Source organism: Lissotriton vulgaris, chromosome 1_1 (genome assembly GCF_964263255.1).
Source record: "Lissotriton vulgaris chromosome 1_1, aLisVul1.2, whole genome shotgun sequence".
NCBI classification, from domain to species: Eukaryota; Metazoa; Chordata; class Amphibia; order Caudata; family Salamandridae; genus Lissotriton; species Lissotriton vulgaris.
The window spans coordinates 1,096,197,610-1,096,217,403 of NC_141685.1; the positions used below are offsets into that span (position 1 = coordinate 1,096,197,610).

A 19,794-nucleotide genomic window follows, 5' to 3' on the forward strand; every position below is an offset into this window, starting at 1 on the left:
CATATTGTTGTCCAGTCTGACCCACTTCCTATACAGTCTATAGGTTGTCGTGACCCTTTATTCTTCCTGTCGAACATATATACTAGTGTTAAAAAGGACCAAATAATGGTCTGTCCAGGTTTGTGGTAGAATGTCTTGTACTGATGTGTCTACCTCATTGGCAAATATTAGGTCTAATATATGCCCCCCTTGATGGGTGGCCCGATGTACCAACTGAAGATTCAAAGTAGCACAAGTCTGCTGTAAATCTCTCTGGTGATTCCCCACATTTTCATTCTCCCAAAGATTGAAGTCGGCTAATATAATTAAAATGGCGTGGGGGAGGGCTAAATTCGTGATCTCATAGAAATTCTGATAGTGTGTGAACTGTCCCGGGGGCCTGTAGCATACTACTCCTGACAGTAGATTTCCTTTAATTCCCTGTATTGCAAATCCCAGGAGTTCAATTCCCCCAATTTCATCTAGTATTAAAGGAACACAATTCCATTTCTCCCTGAAGATCATCCCCACACCTCCACCTCTACCCGTCACTCTGGGGTTATGCAGCGATTTATATCCATTTGGGCACGCCAGGCCTAGTTCGACTGTGGAATTATTATTAGTCCAAGTCTCTGGTAGAAACATCATGTCAAGATTTAGATCTTCTACCACACAAGATTTCTCAGAGTAGTGTTTAATAAGTGACCTACAATTAATTAGTCCAAAGCTTAGAGGCTTACCGTTGGATGTTATAAAATTAAACGGCGTTCTCTCTCGATTATCAATGACCAGGAACTCTTCCCTAGAATAGGGGATCCGACGTTGGCGAGATATCGAACGCGATTTAAGTCATTTTGGGCAGCATGGCCGGCGCTAGGCGCGTTCGAGTCGCAGAATTGCATTAGCGGTCTTAAATAGACAGTCAAGTGCAGGTCGTCAGCAACTAGACTGTCAACCAAAATGGCTGAACAATCTTCCCTTTCTATGGCCCTGAGATCGAGAGAGGTGAGGGGTGATAGTCCGCAAAACAGCATGTGATTCTTGATTTTTAACGTGCAAGTGGCTGATAAAAGTTAAAATTAGAGCAGGAGACAGTACAATGATTTACAATTTTATTTAAAAAATCTAAAAGCTAGCACGATTGCAGCGCTATTCACAGCGCGGCTTTCTAGTGCTTTCGTAATACCAACCACAGCGAAAATAACCTGCCCTCACAGCTCAGGCAGCACAAATACACAGTGCCTTCTTTGTCTAGTATCCTGAAGGGAAACCAACCGAAAGGATTGGGAAATGAGAGGTGTTTAGCTCCCTGAGGTCTAAAATAGGGCGCCATTTCTCCAGCGTCTTCACCAGGAATAACCTGGAAGAGAATCTTTCCCCCTTTGAGATAAGGGAACCAGCTCAACCCTTCAGGAGCATCTGATGAACTTCGAGCTGCAAGAGACACAGATGTTTTGATGAAATGGCCGCAGGGGGCTTGAAGGTGGGATTTGAGTAAATTCTAAGGTACGGCCCTTTTGAATTATGTTGAGCACCCAACGGTCTGATGTTATTTGAGACCAGTTGTGGATGTATTGTGACACCCTGACTCCTACAGATGTTGTCATGGAGGTGGGCACAGTAGGCAGAGCCAGAACGCCGCTATTGCTTCTTGGACGTATCACGTCCCTGGCGGGTCTGTTTCCCCCTGGTATTCGATCTAAAGCAAGTCGAGGCTTGACCTTGTTTTTGATGATATGGCTGACGATACTGTTGCAACGTTGATCCATAGGACTAGTACCTTTGCTGCTGGCATGAGCCTCTGTATGAAGTGATACTCCTGCCTCTGGCACCCCTGAAAGGAGCTTTCCGGTAATGAAGCGTACCAAGAGACCTAGCCGTCTCTGTATCCTTCTTTATCTCGTGGAGGGCATCTATGTGTTTTCCGAATAATGTCTCTCCGAAGGGGAGGTCCAAGATCTTATTCTGGACCTCTGGCCTGAACCACGTCGCTCTGAGCCATCCCTGGCGACAAAGTGCTGCAGCTTCCGCCAAAGATCTAAAAGCTGTATCGGCGCTGTCCATGGCACAATCTATCACCTCAGCCGACTTCGCTTCCCCTTCTTCAGAACTTTCTTGGCCTCACCTTTTGCCTCCTGTGGAGGTTGATCCAAATAAGGTGAAAGATCACACCACAATTGGCGATCATACCTGCCCAATATCGCCAGAGCATTCGCCGCTCGCACCAGAAGGCTAGCGATTGACTAGTACCTCTTCCCATCGTTATCGAGACGCCTGCCCTCCTTATCAGGAGGAGTTGTAAGGGGTTTCGAAGGGTTGCAGGACTTCCTCTGTGCCTCCTGTGATATCACAGAGTCCGGTTTAGGTTGTCCAGTCAAGGGCCCTGGACCATCTTCAGGCGCCTTATATTTCTTTTTCATGAGTGGTAGGACTGGTATAATAGTAGCCGGGTTTTTCATAGCCTTAAGACCCTCATCCCACACATGCTGCACAATGGGTATAGATCGGGTAACCATCCTTTAGGGCTCTTTAAAGTCATAGAGAAAACACTCCGTCTGTATGGAAGGCATATGCAGCTTGAACCGGCTTGATGCTCTTTCCATCAGCTTATGGAAACCCCTGACATCCGCTGGGGGAGAATCCACCGGATCTGGGTTAGGCGATGCGGGATCACATACTCATCCCATTCTAAGCCTTGATTAGGCCTGTTATCAATATTCTGATCCTCATCCGAGGAATCATCTTGTACGTCCGGTAGTGTTGAAGGAATATTCAAAGCAGGTTTTGTGAGGCTGAGAGAGCACCTGAGTTGGCAACACTGGAGAAAACATTAATGGAGTTGTAGGGGCAGTCGTAGTGTTAACTGCCGGGACAGAACCTGCCCGAGTGGGTCTCACTGGGACTTTTCTTTGTCCAAGTGAGACCCACAGATTTTGTGAAAATGAAATTGGAAGCCACAGAATTCTGCAGAGAATTGCGCTTAAAAACTTACTTTAAGGAGATACCGGAAATAAACAATACTGAAACGACAGGCCTTAGACCTAAATCTAACTTTTGTCCACCAACTTGCAAAACACCGAAAGAGGTACTTACCTTTGAAAGAGCTATCTTATCAGGGATTACAGCTTTGGAAAAAAGGAAACATTTTGTGAATTACAATCTGAGTAAAAATGAAAAGGATGCCATCTTTTCATTGAAAAATGACAAAACGCTTATAATAAAACAAGCGGATAAAGGGGGTGCAGTAGTCCTCTGGGATATTAACAAATATAAGAAGGAAGTGGGACGCCAATTAGACGACCAGAATTGTTATAAAAAGATCACTCATAATCCGGTCAAGGACCTTCAAAATGAACTTTTCAAGATCCTCCAAGAAGGCCATGAATTGGGAATTCTAGGACCTAAAGAATTTTCCTTCCTCCAAAATAAGAACCCCAGGACACCATTATTCTATGTCTTACCAAAGATACATAAAGATCCTAAGGAGCCCCCTGGTCGCCCTATAATTTCAGGGTGTGATTCACTGATTGAACCAGTGTCACAGTACATTGATTATTTTTTGAAACCTCTTGTTTCCAAGGTTCAAGCACACTTAAGGGACACAACAGCCTTTATCAATCAATTAACATCGATTGAATTTGACGAAAAGAAACAGCTAATGGTTACTATGGACGTTGTGTCCCTATACACGCAAATCCCTCAAGAACAGGCTCTTGAAACTTTAGAATTTTTTCTGGACCAACGAGAACAACCATGCAGAGTCCCTACAGATTACATCCTCCGATTGGCCAAATTTGCATTGCAAAAAAATTACTTTGAATTTGATACGGAATTCTTTTTTCAAACCAAAGGGGTGGCCATGGGCTGCCCCTTTGCGCCGGAATTAGCTGTACTATTCATGGGGCTGTATGAAAATTGTTTCATTTATAATAACAATCCATACTCAAAGCATATCACTAAATATATGCGATATATAGATGACGTCTTTTTTATATGGACAGAGACACAAGAGAAATTGGATGAATTTCTAACGTGGCTAAACAGGAGAACAGAAGATATCAAATTTAGTCATGTGGCAAGTAATCAATCAATTAACTTTTTGGATGTCAGAGTCTAGGCAACTGATGGTACCCTTGGAACAACCTTATTCCGAAAATCGACTGATAGGAACAAGGCCCTACATTATACCAGTCATCACCCGAGAAGCCTAAAACAGAACCTTCCCTTCGGGCAGTTTCTAAGAATCAAGAGAAATTGTTCAAACAAAGAGGAATATTTGGTACATGCAAATGCACTCTTGGATCGGCTACTCGCAAGGGGATACACCAAAAAACTCTTAAAAAACTCACTGAAAAGAGCGTGGTGGGTACCAAGGGAAACATTGTTAAAAAAGAAAACACGTCAAGAAAAGAAACGGATAGTTTGTGTGACTACTTTCAGCCCCAATACACACCAACTACGCAAGATGGTGATGCAAAACTGGCATCTAGTCAAAGATTTGCATAGCGATTTCCAGGAGCCTCCGCTTTTTTCTTTCAAAAAAGAAAAATGTGTGGCCAATCACATTGTGAGGGCAGCACTGCCCCGCGAACCCAAGCTGACATTAAGAGGCATGCTGGGACTGCCTGCAATAGTTGGACACCACAAATGTGGTAACTGTGTTTGTTGCCCCTCAACGGAAGAAGGGTCTGTCTTCAGTTTTGATGGAATTCACTGGAAACACCTTACATTTACAAATTGCCAGACAAAAAACATAATATATGGGATTTGGTGCCCATGTGCAAAACTTTACATCGGTAAAACACAGGAGGCACGACAACGAATTACCCAGCACAAGTCGAGAATCAGACGTCGGGTCCCCAACGCACCATTGGTACAACATTGGATTTCGCTCAGACATAATGAAAATGACCTTCGGTGGACTATCATTTCCAAAATTGAAAATGATCCTAGAGGAGGTAATGTAGATTTGAGGTTGTCACAAAGGGAAGCTTTCCTAATTATGAAATTTAACACTGCCACCAGAGGATTAAATGAGATTTCAGAAATCTTTAGAGTAAACTCCTGAATGCTTCAACCTAACCTGTGAAAATCCATCATCTAACATGTTGAGCCATCATGTTTTTCTTGTTAAACATATTGGGTTATGAGGGCATGGAGATCACACCATTCGATGCTTCAAGACACAACTACCATGACCAGAATGCACCTTGTGCCGGGAAACACCACATAACTCACGTGTCCCCCTGATATAAATCCGATTTAAGTCAATAACATGCACTAGTGCTGAGATAAGATATGCATCAAGAAATCTCTGCACCTAACGTGTACATTTTCCCCTTTCCCCCCCCCCAAAAAAACGGAAACATTCCTGTGTATTGAAACACCGTCCCGTTCAGAACTAACATAGTCACATGACCAGTAGTTGTTCGTACGGAAGGACTGACGGCCAACACTGAGAAGACGCAACATCACAGAAACCTAACCGGTGAGTTTCATTTCGAGCAAATCGGAATTAGTTTAGTTCAAACACTTTAGAGTAGACTCAGACGGAATGTCTGGCTAATTTTCGTTCTTTTCAGAACTGTGTGCATTGAGTGCACCTCTCGAAAATTGTGGCGGCCACGCGAACATTAAGCCCCCGATCATAAACGAACGACTGGTTAAGTCAAGTAGATATCAATACCGGGTAAGTCGTAGCTCAACCAGGCGACTGCCATCCATGTATTATGCAATGAGAAACGGCATAAAGAACAGCGGTCTTTTCCGTTTTTTCCACAGGCACCCCGAGCGATCTTCCGTTGCTTGTGAGGTGAGTGTAATTATTAACAGCTAAAGCAAGCAGCAACCGTTCCTATAGGGCAGGGACAGTGGGTAATGTTTTTTGTACTGTGTTTGTTTTCATTGTTTCTAACGCATCCTGCTCACTGGTCCAGAGAGATATTTTGAACTTAAGTCATAAGGTATGTTGGTTTTAGCCGGCTGTCGGCTGCTCTAGACAGTAAATTGGAGATTTGATAAATAAGGTAGTCTAACATTGGAACATTTTGTATTTTTTCTTTCTTAGAAATCGTACTGATCCTGAGGAGAACCCCACAATTAGGGTGTTCGAAACGCGTAGATCTTTTTGTGGTTGTTGTCAACAAATGAAAAAGTCTAGAGATATAAGATCAATTTCTGACTTGATTTAACTTTTGTGAAACATTGGAACTTTGTGAAAAGTCGTGACTTATTCAATCTGTCTTTTTAAAAAATCCTTGTAAAGTTTAGAATTTCTTGTTGACATTGACCTAAACCTCAGAGGTATTTTTGTTATATGTGTGAATGTTTTTGTAGCGCCTGGAGTGTGATAGGTATGGTAGGGATGTGTTGTGTAGGAGTCAAAAGTGTGTCGTTGTAAATCTTGTATAAATTTGTATATTCTGTATATCTGTATATATTTTGTATATGCACAAAAAAGACTTTCAGAAAATGAATAAATGGAAAAAACGTTCTGAAAATGAGAAACGTGTATAATAAAATAACAATAGAATAAATAACAGACTGCTATGTTTAAATTACAGCAGATCTTGGAGAAATAAAGAAAAATAAGTATTTCCAGTATTGGCATTTGTTTTGTTTTTTTGATGATAGTAGGCTTAGCCTTACTGTAGAGGAGCCTGGACCCTGTTCTGTTTCTACGAGTCGTAACTTGAGCGGAACTGTTTTTATAATCCTGCAGCATACAATGGAGATCCGCCAAAAGTGAGGCAGGAACAGACACCATTTCTTGGCCTGCGGATTCTTGATGTTGGTAAGAATGTTGGTAAGTGCATTCATCAAGAAACTCGCCCTCAGTATCAGTGTCCTGACTTTTAATCAGCAGCTGAGATGGACTATGGGCATACCCAAAAGAGTCCTGATCCTCTTCGTCAGAATCTTCCTCTTCTTCTAGTAACAAAGCGGGAGGCAAGGGGGTAACTCTCCTTGGAGACGTCATGTCCGGCGTTATCCTTTTCAAGGAAATAGTTATCCTCACGGCACCGTGGACGACAGAAGGTGAAGGGATAGGTATAACCGTCGTCGATGGAAGAGCCACCGTCGACGGACGGACTGCCGCAGACGAGATGGGCATTGTCGAAACCGTCGACGATCCTGCCGTAGTCGTCCTCACGGTCGTTGTCGAAGCACTCGTTGACAACACCGTCGTAGTCCCCATCGTCGAGGAAATTCTCGTCGTCGCTACCAGCGTTGAAATTCCCGTTGACAACCCGTCACCATCGTCGAATACGATCCGGTCAATGATTGTGCCGTTGACGAGCCAGTCGACGGCACCACTTTAGTCACCTTAGATTTAGACGCCTTCGTCTACGGAGTCTTCTGCTGCGTCGTTGACGACTTGGAGCTTTTCCCAGACTTCTCAGAAGACGGTTTTTTGAACGTTGAAGCAGTCTCCACCACTGCTGAAGGTGTAGATGGTACCTCCCTCTCCTTTACACCGTGGTGAGGAGATTTGACAGGACTTTGGGGCTCAGACTCACGGGGGGGTCTTTTTTGAGGCCTTAACTGGACGCTCCACAGAAGGTGAAGGGGAACCCCTACCCCTTTTGATTGACCTTCTGGATGATGTAGCTGAAGAGTCCTCACTGTCACTTGACACAGTCTCTTTCCTGGACTTCAATTTTTGGAGCCAAGTGAGGAGGCGACCCTCGCGGTCCTGGAGGGTCTTTGTAGAGAAGGTGCGGCAGATCTTGCAGTCCGCAGCCTTATGATCAGGATACAAGGGATATATATAGTCCTTATGCCGATCCTCCACATAGAACCTTTTCTTGCCACAGGTGGAACATGACTTGAAAAGGGCCTTCTTCTCTTTGTCAGACATTTCAGAAGAAACTCTAAACAATCCTGAAGAAAAAAGTTGAAGAAAATCTCTCAAAGAGTAGAAAATGAGCAGAGCTCAAAGGAGACTCCCTAAGCACAACGTGCGGTAGAAAATCTGAGGCTCTGAGGTTCCGTCAGGAGGGTTCTATGGGGTGAGGCTATTCTGATTGGCTGAAGCTTAGTTTTGGTCTCTTTTACAAAAAGAGGTGGATATGCTACGAAAGGGAATGAGGCATAGGCCTTTTTCTTTCTCTTTTGTAGCTACTGCTATCTTATTTTTGTTAACGAGACTCCCATTCAGACGACGGGGAATGATACAAGCCATGGGAATCTATGAAAGTTCCAATACTGGGGCAACTAGGATTACAGGTAAGAAGCCTTTCCCTCTCCTTCAGGAGATTTCTATTGATAATCATGAGCACTAAATAGAATAGCAAACCAATCCCTTAAAAAGGAAGTGGAATAGTGTAGGAAAGTGGGTTTCTGTTGCAGTAACCCCTCACTTTTTGCCAGACTACTGATCCACTTTTTCTTGTTGTGCCATGGGAACCTGCCAATCAGGTTTCCAGGGCCTGTGTTCTTTCCCTTAAACTAACCCAATTGGCATCTCTGGTCACAGGTCAGCCCCTGGTAAATGGTACCACAGGTACCCAGGGCATTGTGACTAGGGGAGACCTCTAAGGGCTGCAGCACGTATTGTGCCACCCTTAGAGGCCCTGTAGCTTTACACCCACACACTGCCTTGCAGGCTGCGTGTCTTGGTGCAGAACAAAGTGAAAAGTCGACATGGCACACATCCCTGTGTGCATGCTTACAGAGCACTGCCCTGGCCTTGACCAGCCACCACTCCAGCTGGGTGCACTATGGCAGTGGTGAGGGCACAAGGGCATGTGCCCTGTGCCCAAGTCCATTCTCGGGCATTGTAAGTGCAGTGCTGCCATTAAGAATATATGGTGCTAGGAGTTTCTCATTACGAACTCCACAGCTACACTAGTTTGGTATCTAACTTCTCAGCACATTAAACCCACATTGATGCCAGTCTGGGACTTATGTAAATTGCACACAGAGGGCATCTCAGAGATGCCTCCTGAAAACGAACCCACCTCTAGTGTCCCGACTGAGTGGCTACTTAAGCTGCCTTCACAGACATGTTTCTGGACCCCTGGGTCGAGAGCCTGCTGCTCTAGGGGGCCTAAAACAATGCACATCCTGGGACGAGGTGCCAAGTCACCTCCCCCAGGATGGGCAGGGTTCACGAAGGGGAAGCTTCAAAGGCATGCCGCCTTTGTGAGCTTCCCCAGACCACTTGCTGCTTTCAGCAACTGGTCCCCACTGGTTCTATCCCCCACTTTGGGCAGAAGAACCAGCGGGAAAAACAAGTGAGGGAAAGAGGTGTGCCCACCTCCGCCAACTCCACCCCTCAGGTGGGGGAGGCGAGGTGAAGCACAACCCAGAGTCTCCGCCATCATGAGGATGAGGGGGACCCAGCCAACCAGGGGGTGTACCCACCCCAGAGAAGGGACCCATTGGTCCCTGCCCTTTACCTACCTGTAACACCCTTAAATTTAGTATTTACGGGGCACCCTGAATCTCTCTTCCACAGATCCAGCCTCACAACAAGAAAAGAAGGAGGAAGAGCCTTGCAGAGCTAACAAGAGGACGACGCCTACTGACTTGGCCCAAGCCCTACAGGCCTGTCTCCCCTCGATCCTGCTCCTGCTAAATCCCGGTGTGTCCTGCAGCCAGCAACCTCAAAATCCCCGGAGGACCTGCCTTCACTTCCAAGACTGCTTCTCCCTTGAACACTGGACTTGTGCAAACTGCAGCTTCTGGCTCCGGCAGGATAGCGCGAATCCAGCCCACTCTGCAATCGCCAAACCCAGCCCGAGCTCGAGTGGAAAAACACCACGAGGAGGTCACCCCGGCGATCCTGACCCGAGAAACCTGCCGAAAGCCTCCAGTCAATGCCTGCAGTCTCAAACCAGAAGAACCCCTCTAATGCAACCAGAGCAGGTAAGACTTTGACGTCCCAAGGCACCACAGCACCTGATGCCCCACGGCCTTGTGTGCCCAAACCAACGGTGCCCAACTAATCCAAGACATCCCAACTTACCCCTCAAAGTGGTGGTTGCACCCAGAAGATTCTCATCCCTGAGCCTGCAGTGTTTCTTCTAATGGGAGTTTCTCCATTGAAAACAAGGCACCCAACCTCAAAACAGCACCCTGCACCTGGCCACCCTAGTGCCGCTGAGGGTGCACACCTGTGATGCTAATTTGGTTCCCTATTTGCCCAAACGTAAACCCTGGGAGCTTTGCTCCCACAACCCAGTGGCCTGTTTGCCAGCAGCCACCAAACGGAGAACCCCCCCCCCCCCCCCCATTCCCCATTGGATAACATTGGGCCTCAACACTCCACCTGGCCACCCTAGTGCAGCTGAGGCGGCAACGTAAGTGCATCACTGACCCTTGGGAACCCCCGAGTCTAACCTTAGAACCTTAACTCTCACATCTCACAGTCGATTACTTACCTGTGAACAGATAACCTGTTTTTCCTCCTTAGGATAACATTGACAATTTTCTTCCCAAAGATGTTTGTGTGGAGTTTTGAAATCTAAAAATATTCTTTAAAAATCGCAGAAATAACCAAAACGTATTTACTTACCTGTTTACAGGAAATGCCCCAGTGCTGAATCCAAGTATCCAGCACTGAGTAAGAAAAGTAACGTACAAAGTAACTTACCTGTAATTTACTGAAAAAGCCTATTCATTTCAATGCACTGTTATTCTTCCAAAAAACGACCAGGTGTGGAGTTTTGAAATCTAAAGATATTCTTTAAAAATCATGCGACTAACCAAAACATATTTACTTACCTGTTTACAGGAAATGTCCCAGTGCTGAATCTAGTTATCCTGGCAGGGAAACAAATTTTTAAGAATCCAAGGGCGGGGGAGGTTGATTTCCGTTTCCGCAGTACCTTGTTTTCCGGAAAATGCCGGAGGGCGCAGTAGCGCATTGGGGTCCTGGAACCAGGATAGCCGGGTTAGTCGGCAACACGCGATTTCCTGGAAACAGGCTTGTGCCCCCCGTGTGTGAATTGTTGAAGGTGTTACTGTTTTGTATATACCTTGATCTAAATATAAACTTTGAGGACCACTGCCCGGCTGGGCATGTCTTCTACAATATAGAACTGACTGAGTCTATATTTATTCTGCTTTCATGTGTTTCCCTGCCAGGGACCATTGTTGGTTCTTTATAATTGAGCTCCCCGAGGTCCCTCGCTGATACTAATTGGGGTCCCCTTGTTGTTTAAATAGAATCTAGTTATCCAGCACCGACTTAGAAAAGCAACGAGAAAAGTAAATTACCTGCAATTTACTGAAAAAACCTGATTCCAATGTACTGTATTTGCTAAGTGTTGCAACTTACTGCATCCCTTGTAAATCAAACAAAGTACAAATCCTATTGCATTTTCAAACTGTTCTATATTAAGCAACTTATTACTGAAAAGTATTTAATGATTACCTGTGCCAGGCTTGCTTGGTTCTAAAAATAAACAGTATTTTCTTTACACAAAAACAATTGGACTAGAGTTCAGTTATTGAGCGTGTGAAATCATTTGATGACTGAGTGTGTACATCAAATGCTTATCACTGTCCTCTGATACTGCCTTACTGCTCGACCACTCTACCACAAATAGAGAGTAAGGTTCTATCTAACTTGAACCACTGCCTACCTCTGGGGTCACCTGGACTCTATACACATTATATCTCATTTTGGTGTAGTATATATAGAGCCAGTTTCCTACAAAGAGGAGAAAGATGATAAACTGAAGTTCAGAGATTTATCAGAGAAGCTTGTTCTCCTTGAGCATCTGTTCTAGCATCTGAATCTAGGTTACTTGGGGGAAACAGGCTCCACCACATCACATTGTTAAAACTCCTATTACCAGTGGGCAGGGGCAGACTAAGAGCCTCATCCTTTGAGGCCTAACTCGAGGCTCGGCTTCAGTGGCTCTCAGGATGGTTCGCTGGGCACTATATGGGAGAAACCTGCAATCGATCCAGCTCCCTGTCTCAGGCCTCACTCCAGGGATTCCTCCTACCCACAACCACCCATCGGTCTTCACAATCGTTGCAGGTCATGATTGCACGCAAGTGTCTAAATAGGCCTCCTAGCTAACGCGTCGCATCTCACCAATCGTCCTTGCATTCCCCTTAAAAGGCCTGCCATGCTTCCAAGGATCCTATTCCATAGCTGACCTGAGGAGCTGGCACAACCGCTCATCGTCCACAGTAGGCAACCTCTATATAGAGAGCCTCTTCCTCTCCTCGGACCTACTTATATGTGATCATGATTTCCCTAGGGGCAGTACCCGACATACCGAAATCTAAGACACATTTCAAAGTGCTCGATTCAGCAGCACATATACAAAAATTGGAATGATACAGAGAAGATTAGCATGGCCCCTGTGCAAGGATGACAAGCAAATTCGTGAAGCATTCCATATTTTCCCAACCCACCACATTCCACAAAACTCCTGGCCACTGCGTACACCCACTACGTCAGAAGGCTTTGGCTAAAACCGACCCCAACACTGTATTCACAAAAGATACACATTTGTTCCATGTGCCCCTTGCTGGACCTATTTGAGCGGGAAGGAATAGCATTACGGGAGGCTGAGGGGGTTGGTGCATGTTTTGGAACTCTGCCCTTAAGCCATTTGAACAGCTTAGTGTGGATCATAACCCGACTCTTGGGCCATTTCGTACATTATTGGACTCTGCTGCTCAAACTGCAGTACAATTAGCTGATCACGGACACAGAAACGGAGATGCACTCCCTAGTACACGCAGTTCACATAATGGGGAATGCACAGTGCTTAATTACAAGCTTCACACATGCTATGGTCCCACACCACCAGATTACGCCCTCTTCGTCAACAGTGAAAACGTGACAAAGGACGCGCACTGACAGTCAATGGGACAAGTTCCTTCTTTAGCTACATATGATCTCACAATGCAAAGTTCCAGTATATACAGAGTGTACCTTACAACTGCATGTTTGCACAGAATATATGGTAGCAAATCCAGCTGTCCCAGATGTGACTCCCAGAACGCGGACATGGTGCACATATTCTGGACCTGCCCAGAAGCACAATTATTGTGGGGGAGGGTTGCGGATGCCCAGTCATGGTGAGGGATGCCCTGTGTAGTATGGAAGTGGGTCTTCTGGGGTTAGACGAAAAAAAACACAGAAAAGCTGTAAATATTTTTCTAAATCTAGCTCTGCTCATGGCATGTAGGGTTATCACCATTAAGTGGAAGGCTACTCACCTCTCCAGGATATCTTAAAAGTTTGCAGCCATCTTAAAGTGGGGGAAAGGTTGAGTCCGTAGCCCTCTGTAGAGAGGAGGCTAGGGGCTTACACAGGACGCCCATTGCGCTAGAGTGGGATGCACTGCTCCATGAGTTGCAGGTGCTCTCTGATGAACTGGGGGGGCATGTGTTGGAAGGGGGGCTGTGACCAATTTCTCACTCTGTATGTAATCCTTTGTTGAGCTCTCATCTACATAGTATTCTTACAGAACTATGACCTGCCTTTCAGAGTACTGCTTTTTGTAGGATGCTGAAGTCCCCTCCCCTATTATATGGGGATCGCCATACTTTATTCATTTACCACTCAGAAATTCTATTGGTAGCCCCTTACTGGTGCCGAATCACTTACCTGTCGATTATTCCGAGTTTTGGAATGACTGTTAAGACCTGCTTATTGCATTTGGATTCATTGGTCAGTGTTGATATGAACTGAACCAATATCCACTGATGTGACCCATGTTGTTATTTCTCTTGCTCATGTGTACCTTGCTGTGGATCTCGTTATGATATTGTCACAATTATAATATGTATTGTAGTACCAGAAAATCAACATAAAATTTGTTTAACAAAATACACATTCCTAACTCTATGGTACATACAGTACGAGGTACTCCAAACCCACTCTGTGCTGCAGACACTACTGCATATGGAGGTAGGTCACCACCTGATAACATGGCTATATAAAGTCATATAGGAATTTTTATAAGTGATAGATTCACTATATGTTTGATTATTGTCCATGATGCATTCGTTCAGCAGTGCCAACCGGGTTCAAGGCAGTGGATTTCTTGACACAAAGGAAAGTGTGCCATGTCGACTCTTCACTTTCAGCTGCACCAAAACATGTAGGCTGCAAGGACCGTGGCGTATGTTTGTGGTGAGAGGTCTCGGAGAGTGGCACAATAAAAGCTGCAGCCCTCAGAGGACTTTTTCTGGCTAGCAGGCCTTTGGCAGCATAGGTATCGCTTACAAGGGGCTTACAGGTAGGCCAGGGTTGTGCCAATTGTGGAAACAATGGTATAAGTTAGAGAAAGAAAACATGCCCTGGGAACCAGATTGTCAGGGACCCAGGACACACTCAGTGAAAGTGCATCAGAAATCTGGCAAAAAAGTGTGGGGAGGTGGTTACTGCAACAGAAGCCTACACATTTGTTTGCCAATGGGTATCAATTTGTTTTTAGACCTTTTTTACCAGGAAATAATGGGACTACATTCCCATTTCTGTCTGCAAAAGTGGTACCACCTCGACTATGTGATTCTGAAAGAGCACATTTACTTATTGAATCCTTTTAAGATGTTGCATGGAAGAATTCTTTGGTGGTATATTTGTTGGAAGATGAGTAAATCTTAAGATAGTAGCCATTATCAACAATATTCAGTACCCATCTACATTGTTATGGAACTGCAATCTTCAGAGAGTTGGAAATGCTTGTCGCTCAATCGATTGTTTAACAGAAGAGGGGAAGTTAAAAATGTTGTCCTACGTAAGAGGTTTTCCTGCTGCATCAGCTTCCAGACTGCCTCTATCTTTTGGTTGGCACCTTTGCTGTTAATCAGTTATGTGTTGCTGTTGACCGTAGGGCTTTGATTTCTCTTTTGGTAGTAACACCGATCAGAAGTCTGTAGAAGGCTGTCCTTTGTTCATTTTATTTGTCCAAACCAGTAGCTTTCAAGGTCTCCATTTCAACTTACATATGAGTCAATTCCATATCTGTGGGAATTCCACATATTAAGTTGAGGATCTTTTGTTGACATCCTGCATTAGGGCTTAGCCAAGGTGGCCAATCCCTGAAAGCATCCATGTGCAGCCAATAGAAAGGAGTCCACAGCTGCAATGATCAATTACTCAGGAACCATCATGCCCTTATTCAAAACTTCAATGGAATCTTCCCTATTATATCCTGGCAGATCATTGACAAATTGCTGAAGGGAGTCCAATAAAGATCAGTTGTAACTGTGAATAAGGGCCTTCACACTTGCTGATCTCATTAGTGGCTGCTGTACCACCATTCTTTTGTCCCACTGAATCAAGTTTTGTGCTTTCGTATGTCTAGTGGAACCATAGAAGAGGGAGCAGTAACATTGACCTTCGTTGCTTCTAGGACCACCAAAAAATCAGGCGGAGGATATAAGCAAAGGAATAAAGGATCCCGAATGAAGCAGTTTTAGACAATGTAGGCATAAGGAATAATTCCATAGCTGGTTGCAATAAGCTTGATACTAGTGAAAGGAGCAGTCTTGAACGCTGAAGAGTCTCGAAATTCACAGACGTGGTAGCTGTAGCTACTGGCAGAGAAGGCTTGCTCCCTAGGCTTGCCAAAATTCTGGAATCCTACGTCACTTCCTGTCTTTCTACTTATGTCGAGCAGAACCATCTTCTTGCTTCTCACCAAGCAGGTTTCCGCTCGGGTCATTCGACCGAATCTGTGGTGCTCGCCGTTCGACGAGCTGAAAGCCAAGGCTGATACCAACTCTCCCCAATCTTTGGTTCTTCTCGACCTGTCCGCTGCGTTTGACACGGTCGACAACAACATTCTTTTGGACCGTGTCAGCGCAGCGGGCATTCGAGGCCCTGTCCTCTCCTGGATCACGTCCTTTCTAACAGGACGCTCACAAGCTGTCCACCTCCCGGGCTTTTCTGCTCTTCCCCTCCCGGTGCCCTGTGGGGTCCCCCAAGGTTCCTCCCTCTCTCCTCTTCTTTTCAACCTTTACATTCACCCACTTATTTCTTCTCTCCTTGAGCTGGGGGTCTCTGTGTATAACTACGCAGACGACCTCCAGCTCGTCTTTGATCTTTCTTCTTCTTCTCACTCCCTATCTTTTTTTCGCTCCACCATGGTTTTTATTTCTGGGTGGATGAGCGCCAATCACCTCAAGCTCAATCCAGATAAGACTGAGCTTGTCCTGACCGGCGGCTCATCCAGCCCTTGGTCCTCTGCTTTTTGGCCCCCTATTCTTGGCCCCCCTCCCACCCCGGTTCCCTCTGTTAAAACATTGGGCATTAAGGTCAGCCAGGACCTGTCCATGCATGGCCAGGTCAGTGCTGTAGTGTCTTCCTGCTTCCTCTCCCTTCGGTTGATCCGAAAAATCTCCCGTTTCTTTTCCCTGGACTCTCTTAAAATCATCATTTCTGCCCTCATCACTTCCCGCCTTGATTATGGAAATAGCTTGTTCGTGGGTATCCCTGCCTACGATACTCGCCGTCTTCAAGCAATCCAAAATCAGGCTGCCCGTCTCATCTTTCACTTGCCCAAAACTCACCACATCACTCCTGTCCTCAAATCCCTTCACTGGTTACCCATCCTGCAGAGATCCTTGTTCAAACTAGGGTGCCTTGTCTATCGAGCTCTTGATCCCTCAGCACCGGCGTTCATCAACTCTCTGATTTCCTCCCACACCCCTGTTCGCACTCTCCGATCATCTTCCTCTGCCCTTCTCACTGTTCCCCGTTTCGCAAAACTCGCACTGGTGGAACTAGATTCTCTGTTCTTGCACCCCGGTTTTGGAATTCCCTTCCTCTCTCTATGCGTTCTATCCATATCTTTTCACACTTCCGTAAAGCGCTCAAAACATTCCTGTTTGCCCAGGCCTACCCCCGCTAACCTCCTCGGCCCTGTTTGTTCTGTTCCCTAGAGCTCTCAGCGCCAGGAAGCCGTTTGGCCATCGTGCGCTCTATAAATAATTTCATTCATTCATTCATTCATTCAAGTATGCCCTGAAAAATATTAATATCAACAGGGAAGACTCTTGCTGGATGAGAGTCAGTCAATGGAGGCAAACTCCTCCATGTGACAGGTGTCATTGAGGAGAAGGATGGTGTTCTAGTTCGATGTCTATATCTAGAACAACAAGGAAGTATATCTAGAGTGATGAAAACTATACCTATATGTCGACCTTGAGCTGCGAAGAGATCTGGATTTAGGCATAGGAAACTTTGACCTTCTTGGTGCTACATGTGGTCTTGATGGAGGAGACACCGCCAAGGGCTTTAAAGGAGAATGAGGTGGTGGTGGTGGTGGTGCAGCAGGTGTTACAGGAGAGGTTTAAGGTGAAACTGGTTGTTATGTAGGTAAAGGCTGCAGATAACATTGATCAGGAGAATCCAGAATGACTACCATGGATGACCTTGATAACCCATTCAGCAGGCATCCTTTTCAATGTAATCTTTGTAACCCAATCAGCCAATATGCATACTGAAAAAAGAGGAACCGGTACGTCTTGACGGCGAACATCTTTCTCCATGTACAGTGTCTTCTCTAAGGTAGGCCAGTTCTCGACGACTAATATGTTGGTAGTGCATCTCATCTCTACTTTGAAGTTATACCAATTAGGATCGTCATCTTTTTAAACATTTTTGGATCTCCAGCTCTTGAAGTCCAGAGAGATGAAGTAGAGCATTTGTAGAGGTCTAACCCTTTCCTCACTCATGAGTCGCCTTCTTGCTGTCTGCGCAACTCCCTTCAATGCAGGCAAATCTTCTCGCTGTCCTTCAGGGTACGCCTGGAAAAGTTACCACACTGATCACTTCCGTCTGAAATGTGACTCTCAGGAAGGCAAATTGCACAGTTCATGGGGTTCTGATTTTTCCTTTTTCGGCCACAAGCAGAGCACTATGCAATTGAATAATTTTTTTTGTTGCAAACAAAATTAAACATTCCCTGAAACAAAAGGACAAAAAAAATTCTAGATGTCAAAAGACGTAGAGTGAAGTTGGTCTGTACCAAATCTGAAGTGGGGGAAAAAAGCCAAAAAGGCCGAGCTTAGAGCTTTAAGATGCTGTCACCTGGACCCAGAAAAAGAGAACTGGAAGTAACTGCCACCTGCTGGGCTTAATGGGATGCTGGTAGACTGCAGGCCTTTAAGAACAGTTCCAGTACTCATACTAACAGTGCCACAGCCTATATGTCTACAATGCTTCGAGTCTTTCAACTCCATTTTCTTTAAAATAAAGGTTTGTTAACAAGGTGTTTAAGAAAAGTTATTTTGTTCTGGTATTGTTTCTATTTTCATTTTGTGTGTAGCCTTTTAAAAAGAAGTAAATTAAAGGAACTCAATACAACCTATTTTATATTCTGCAAAAATATGTATTATATGAAAGTGTGACATTCCATAAGATACGACGAAAAAGAAACAAAAAAGAATCTTCGTAAGAAGTGCTCTGGCACGTGTGCGGGATGGTTCAGTGCTTATGATTATCAATTGAGATTTGCTAAAGTATGGCTTTTCTCTCTCCAAAGCCAATGGATTTTAATGCCTCATCCCCTTTTTTTAATCATCTCATTCTCAGTACAACATCAAAAGAGCTAAACTGGAAAAGAGGTGGTTCATAAATTTCTGTTGTGCATCAGGTTTTAAGATCATTAGCCTTAAGCAGAACCACATGTGCAAGGACACTCCAATGGTAGTATCCCATTGTTGCCAATTCTTAACCACAGTTTGCCGCACTGACTACCTGATTAGTGCCCTGGGATGTGGTAGATCTTGAAGGACCTCAATCTTTCATCCATTTCTCTGCCATAGCAGCCCAGTACCACCAACCATTTTTAGAGCTGTAGATGCAGTGCTGCACATTTTCTTCCCAGCCAGGTTGTTTTTGCTTTCCCTTTGGTAGGGAGGGGCAGGGGCGCAGTGATCTATACAGCTGATGCATGGCGCAGCCTGGCAACAGTCACAACAACAGTCTGGTTTCAGGGTAGATATGCTGAATCCTGGATTCTTCTGTGGAGACTTATACTTTTTCAAACACCAATGTTTTTCTGCTATGACTGTAGCAGGAGTCAGGAACTTGTCCTCTGTGATCTCCAATAAGCCCGGTAACAAGGGGAGAAGAGGTATAGGGGAAACCCTTAGCTTTAGCATCCCAAGGAGAACGCAAATGGACGATTGTGATGATTCCACTTGAATGTTTAAATTATTATGACCCATCACCAGAAAGTCACAAAATTTAATATTGTATACTGGAGAGACACTCGTAAGAGAGGAAGGTGATTTAGAGGATGTAAGACATAAAAGACCTGTCAGTAGACAGACAGTCAAAAAGATTTTAAGGAGAACTTTTTCTTTGTCTGATGGAGGGCATGGGCTTGTCTGGGGAGAAGTTGTATCCATTCTAGATCTTGGTGTGGAAGGAGTGAGTCAATGGGCGAAGATGCATGGAGTTTGAGAATATAACTTCTTTGGAGTTGGACTGCTTAACTACTTCATCCTTCTTTGGTTCCTCAGGTCTTCGGCTTCCCCCTCAGTCTCATTCCTTTCTCTGTCTTTCAATGTCCTTTTTGAAATTTTTAGGTAGCATTGTTTAGAGGAATGCAACCATAGTGGTACATTACACAAACACTATGAGGTGGAGGCTGGCTTCTTTCTGCCACATCGAGGGCACTTTACAGTGACTGTCTAGTGAAGGAAAATTAAGTCAAAAACGCAGAAAAATGAAGAAAATTAGATCTACTTGAAAGATGGTATCAAAAACAAAGACGCTGTAAATGTTTGAGAGAAATTAATCTAAAAACAGACTTTTAAAAACTTAAAGTACTCCCCGATCCTTCGGAACTGACTAGGAGGCAAATGTCAGCACAATGC

The 19,794-nt window shown here is 44.8% G+C and overlaps 1 protein-coding gene and 1 non-coding gene across 2 annotated transcripts in view; one reads left to right on the top strand and one right to left on the bottom strand.

Annotated features, from left to right (window-relative positions):
* Window positions 1-19,794, bottom strand: part of ACO2 (aconitase 2) — a 340,183-nt gene that overhangs the window by 188,848 nt on the left and 131,541 nt on the right. The window lies entirely within an intron of this gene.
* On the top strand, window positions 12,245-12,351 carry LOC147748660 (U6 spliceosomal RNA). The gene has a single exon (XR_015300329.1). It is a non-coding gene; the product is annotated as a U6 spliceosomal RNA (small nuclear RNA).